Below are 6,690 nucleotides of genomic sequence, written 5' to 3' on the forward strand. Positions count from 1 at the left end.
ATCCATTGTTGATCTGCACACAGCTGTTGTCACTAACGGCGCACTCGCTTACGTCACTGTCATGAGACATTCTCGCAAAATCACGGTTTTAGTAACGCAGTAACGCAGCGTTCCTACGGGAAAGTAACGGTAATCTAATTACAGTTTTTGCAATAGTAATCCCTTACTTTACTCGTTACCTGAAAAAGTAATCAGATTACAAGTAACGCGTTACTGCCCATCTCTGTTAATAATTAACTGTATACTTTGCTTTATGACTATCTAGACAGTGTGAAGAAGTGAAGTATTGAAATTATTTTATGTTGCATAATGACAACATGTTGCCCTATACATTTAAGGACAAAGTTCAATGACCGCCACCAGCTGGATGGTGAGTGCAGAGGGGCGTGTAATTGTTGAGCTGGACAAAGAGAACACCTTTGCTGATGCGATGTCAGTCTTCTTTGGTTCATTCTATGTATTGAACCTTAAATACCAGGAGTCAGCGTGTGCAAGTTTTTGTAAGGATAAACCCTGAAGATGGAACAAAATGTACCTCCAAGGTTGGGACAAGCAGAAATACTGGGACCGCTGTGAAGCGATTAACCCTCATGTCACAACTTTCCTCCAGCGGCTTACTGAATTTGAGTGGAGATCTTCAAATTAGGTAACTTTTTTTGCCATTTTTAGTGAATTTCTTGTATAATTTAAATAACCAAGTGTTGTTGCCTGTGTCTCTGTCACAGTCTGACGAGGGCAGACTGTAGGGGTTGACAAAAGGACCCAAAACGCAGACTCCAAGGAACAGGGAACAGAACTTGAAATGTTAACAAAAAGCAAGCCGTTTAATATGACTGGTAAAAGAGGTACAAACAAAGGGCAAGGCAAACTGAAGCAAAATTAACACACTGGGGCGGCTTGGCTTGTGGCTGGCGGCGATGTGGACGAGACCTATTGGGCAGCTTGGCTGGCGGCGACATGGGCATGGACGAGACCTGTCGGACGGCTTGGCTGGCGGTCGATGGCGGTGTGGGCCTGCACGAAGGCCCTCGGGTGGCTTGGCTGGTGGTCGATGGCGTAGACAAGACCTCTCAGATGGCTTGGCAGGTGGTCGACAGTAGTGTGGATGTGATATTTGAGGACTTCTCCGCCGCAGTCCTGAAGAAACGCCAGGGATTCTAACAGGGAGATGGGTATCCCCTTCGCGATGATGTACCTGACTAGCCCCAGTATCAAGCTGAATGGTCAGGAAAAATCTTTTAGATACCCCAAAGCGGGCTCAGCTTACCTGGATAAAGTGCCTCAAGTGGCGGGGTCACACTCACCCTCAGTGGCCCCAGCGGACTGTTGATCTGCGCTTTAATCCCATACGTGTCATGTGTCGGCTGTATGCTGGTGGGAATGGTGGGCCCAAAGTGCAGACTCACGGCAGGCAAAAACTGCATTCAAAACTCAGCTTTTATTGCTGGATGGCAAAACATAACAAAATCACAAAAACACAAAATAAAATTACACAGGCAGAACACACAGCGTGGGATGATTGTAGATGGCGACACAGACCAATGAAAACACAGGGCTTAAATACACAGAGGGAGCAATCAGGGAATGAGAGAAAGGAGGGAAGCACAGCAAAGACAAATCAGGCCTAACGAGCCAGGGAAAGCAAAACCAGACACATTAACATAAGACATGGACTGTCAAAGTAAAACAGGAAACATAACACAGAGAAGCAGACCAAAACAAACAAAAAACAAGGAGCCAGACTTAAAAAATAGGGAACAAGAGTCCAAAACAGAGTGTCTAGAACAGCACTGAGGCCAAGGAAACAGTTCAAAATTAAACAAACAAAAAGGTCCATGAAAGGCGCAGGGGCAGGGCTCTAGAGTGCGACCAATTTGTGACCAAATGGTGCAGTTTCCCCCTCCAGGGGCAAGGGTACCTAGACCTGGGGCACTGTCATTCTTGCTTGTTACTCTAACTGCGATCCTTGGGCTCCGACGAGGTTATCTGATGAAATACCGTACTTTCCCCATTAAGCCAGTCAAATGTATTCCAAGGGCGTGTGGACACCTATGGGACAGTTCACAAGCGACAAAGAGTGAGATTAAGAGGTAGCAGTTGGGCAAACCATGAGGTCAAACGGTTTTATTGTGCACCATTCTATCTAATTGTGTGTTCCATTCTGACGAATTACTTATGGCTCATTCCAAGGGGGGTTGGCTTGGATTCAGGAAGTGATTAAAAGGTAGCAGTTGGCCGGTCTTCCATCCAATTGCATTTGCCTACACGTCCTGCTTGTTTCTCCTAGCATAGTGTGTGTTTGTTCTTTTAATGCCGTCCATCTATAGAAAGGCTGTCTGCTGTGGTTTTAGCTTGCCAGTTGTAAGCATTGACCTAGAAGAGTTAGAGCCTCCATCTGCTGCTATGTGCAACATGAGCCACGCTTCTAGGAACGGCCAAGAAATTCAATGCTACTTCCTGTCCTCACCTTGTGCAAACAGGGGGGCAAAATAGGTAGCATTTCAGGGAAAGTGGGGGAGGGGGACACTTCTGTGTCAGGATTCTTGTTCAGTAATTACGAGCAGGGACAAACGGCTGGCTTCAAGGGGAAAACAAATGAGAAAACTTTTTGTTAAATCTGGCCTGATATATATTTGCGTTTGCTCACTACCTGTGTGGAGCAGAAATGAGGCCCTTTGCCCTCTGTGTCTGACTCTTATAACAGCATAAGTATCACAGCGCTAGTGTGAATTTTAAAAAGGCAAGATAGAAAGATGGACATCTTTTAATCTGAGATTTTAAGTGTCTTTGGGAGCATGCGGTCCTCCTCCTGATGAAAATGTTTCGTTTTTCCTTCTTGGACAGTGGTTTCGAGTGATCCGACAGGAAGATGGATGAGCTCCAGGATGTACAGCTGACTGAGATCAAGCCGCTGCTGACCAACAAGGTGAGTTGCAGCGAGAACAAGGTGATGACAAGCTGCAGAGGCAACAACATTAATTCGTCTTTGAGTTGCCTAGCCGGAGAATCATCTAGGCTTGGTCTTAGCTATGGTTATCCAGATCTTGCCAGGAAGGGAACTAATCACACTTTTCATGTTTTTATTATGAGTTGTTGACTTTGTAACCATCTAGCACTATGTATATAAATTCGATATCTACGCAATGTTGTTTGTTCCCTCCTAAAATTGTAATTAAGTCACCTTTGTTTCACGACTAGTCACCTCCCTCAGGAAAAGTAGTTTTACATTTTCCTCATACGCTATATTCCTACAGTCATGGCATGCTCCGAACAGTCGCCAGTCTCATTTTTGAGCTAATCCAACAATCTTTCTTCAAAATAGATTTGATATTATTCTCTTATCATGTTGTTCACAATACATTGGTATATACGCGGAAATTGGGGCGGCGGGTCGATGGAGCCGGCCAAAGTTTATTGTGTGGCTTTGTAGACAGACATATTCGAAAGGTCTGATTGCTTGAAGAGAATACCGTAACTTCAAGTTGTTGCTTCACATGCAGTAATTCCTTCCTTAGTGTTTCAGCTTCAGCCGATTACATTTGCAGCTTCTTGTGTTGCCAACTGCATTTTCCTTTTTTCCTCTTCAAAAGCTTCCTGCACCTCCTGTAATTCCTGCATCACATTTCCTGCCTCCTTCTTTGCAGTTTGATATTTATTTTTGGCTTCTTGTGCTGTGCTTTTCTCTTCCTCCAATGCTTTTTGAGCTTCCAACAGTTCTTTCTTCATGTTTTCATTCTCGTTTTCTGCCTGTTGTTTTCCCATTTTCTCTCCTTTAAGTTTGAGACCCACATGCAGTAATTCCTGCAATACTACTTCAGTTTCAAACTTGTGAATTTTTAGCTTCTCCTCTTGATTTTTCTGCCTCTTCTTTTAATTTGACATTTTCAGCCTGTATCATTTGAAGTTCTTCTTGCAGGTTAATCAGCTGTACTGAATTGTGAGGTGAAGCACTCGCCGATCCTCTTCTCGTTCTCCCTCGATTCATTTTGGCCTTTTAAACAAAGGAGCCAACGTTTTGTAGAGGAGTGAAGTGAAGTTTTCGATGTTTTCTTCGTCAACTGTCGTTTGTCCTGCACAGAGATGCTGCTGTAGATGTGTCTCTAGCTGTGTCTGGATACAATGAAACATGCTGGAACTAAGTGCTTGTGTTGCACAGTTCTACTGAACATTCCATTCCATGCATGCTCCGCCCACATGGTCAGGAATGTCAGGTGCTGCATCCCAAATGCTGCTCCCGTTGCCTAGCAATAACAGCTGTTTACTTTTTGGGGTCTGGTTCATTGTTTAATAAAGAAAACATGTCCAAGTACTGGGTGCTGAGGCTCAGCGCATATTCTAGCCTGCTGTGTGGGTGGGCAGCTAGAAATCACTGGTGGGCAACATGAGTGAGGAGAAAACTGGAGCAGCCAAGCAGGGAGCTGCAGGTTGCTGGTTTGAGTCTCTGTTCAGATGCTGGTGTCTCCTCTCTCTGAGATGTCTGCAAACAGTCCCAGATAAAACAATAAGGATAATAAACAAACACGTGACTAAAATAACAATTATGACTCTGATGTGTTTCATGTGTAGCAGGATGGATCTCCTCCATGCCTGCTTCATGCCCTGGGAGACGGGGCTATGGCTCTCTACATCCTCTAGCAGACCATTACATGGGGAAACCTTTTGAATACAAGCGCGCTGATCCACACAGGTGTAAGGTGTCACTGTTCATAGACATAAACTACACCTTTATTGGCTGCTATTTCCAAGCACATTGTGCGCTGTCGGTCCTGCTTGCTACACAACAACATTCAATATTTAGTATTTACTGCTGTTTACACTTAGCTAGATTAACGTGATGGTTGTTTTGTTTGGCGCACTCTTTGGCGCCCCCCCCCCCCCCACCCCCCCCCCACACACACACACACATACACACACACATATCACAATCGACACATCTGCTTACCTGTATCTTTTGCTTGTTTCTCCTCCTTTTCTTTTTTCTAAACTGAGCGACCTGATGGCTTTGAACTTTTCTTGTCCATCTTCCATTGGTTTTAATTTTGCACTCCAGTATGAACACCCATCCCCAACCGAGGATCACCACAACATAACCTAATAGACCTACACCTTAGTTCACAGATTCACTTTGTCTAAGGTGTATTTCTGGGATTTCACACAACCCAGGATTCAAATCATGAATACATAATTTACAACATTATGAATGAAATGTGCTCTATCTTGGAAGCAGCCGCCCTCCCCTTTCGACGGGTTGTGTGTGAGACTTTAAATCATCAAACTGTAAATTATAACATTTTAAATTGTTATTGATCCTTTACCCCGAGTCCTAAAGTGTATATTTATTTTCTTACTCTTCTTATATTTATTGTTTGTTTACTTGCACTGCTGTAACTGGAGCCTCGTCGTCTCGTCTCTATATACTGGACTGTATGTAGCGGAGATGACAATAAAGTTTACTTTGACTTCAGCAGCGAGCAGGCGCACCGAGGGCTCTCGCGCTCACTTTTCGCGTATAGAATTTCGAAAAAACATCTGGTGCAAATTATAAGTCTGTATTATAATGTCTGGTGTTTTCGTGTTTGTTGGTTTGTTTTTATTTTTTATTTTATTTTATAGAAAACCGATCGGTGCCTGTACCATTCCCAATATGAGCTGGCTGACGTCGGGGCAGCATGAGTACAAGCAATTTTTTATTTTTTTTTGCCGATGCCCATGATGCCACCGCGGGCAACCGCCCGTGTCGCCCGTATCAAAAACCGCTACTGGTGATGGTGTTGTGTTTAGTATGTTGCTCTCTTCTTTTTCTCTCAACAGGTGATCCAGGAGATTTTTTTTCTCTTCTTTCTCTTTTTAAGTGCCCTTTCTCACTGTCCCTCTTCCCTTCTGTTTTTCTTTTCCTTCCATCTTTCTTTCTCCCTTTCCTATCCCTCAGTCATGTCTGTCCCGTCTGTAACAACTGAAAATAAAATAAAATAAATAATAACAACAAAGGTCGATCAAATGGACCAATACGGCAAGGCCGTGATGATCCATTTGGCAAAGTAAATCCATTGGGTCTCCTTGTTGGTCTTCAGACAACAATTCTGACGGCTAAAGAACCAAATGGGACAGGCAAAAAAAAGTGAAGTTGACTAAAAGATCTCAGAAAGCAACATCGTGGACATCTAAAGAAACAGCTAAGAAACACTGAACTCTATCAGTCTGGAAAGGGTTACAAAGGCATTTCAAGCGCTTTGGGAATCGAACCACGATGAGGGCCTTAATCCAGAAAATGTGGAAAACCTGAAGGCCTCACTTGTCTCATTTAATGTGCCCTGAAGCTCAAGTGCACCAGGACAATAATGCAAAACACAGCAGCAAGATCATCTCTGAATGGCTCAAAAAACAACATGGAGGTTTTGACCTGGTCAAAGTGCAGACTGCAATCAGATTGAGATGGTTTAGCATGACCTTAAAAACTCAGCCTATGCTGGAAAACCCTCCAAAGTGGCCGAATGAAAACAATTCTGCAAAGAAGAGAGGACCAAATTTCCTCCACAGCGCTGTAACACACTCATCACCAGTTATTGCAAATGCTTGATTGCAGTTCTTGCTAGATGACAAAACCACTTATTAGGTTTAGAAGGAAATGACTTTTTCTACATGAGGTAAAGTTGGAGCTGTTTCCCCAAACTAAATGAAATCATCATTTAA

Source organism: Haplochromis burtoni, unplaced genomic scaffold (assembly GCF_018398535.1).
Source record: "Haplochromis burtoni strain Fernald_Lab_line unplaced genomic scaffold, NCSU_Asbu1 Contig_273, whole genome shotgun sequence".
In the NCBI taxonomy this organism is placed as follows: Eukaryota; Metazoa; Chordata; class Actinopteri; order Cichliformes; family Cichlidae; genus Haplochromis; species Haplochromis burtoni.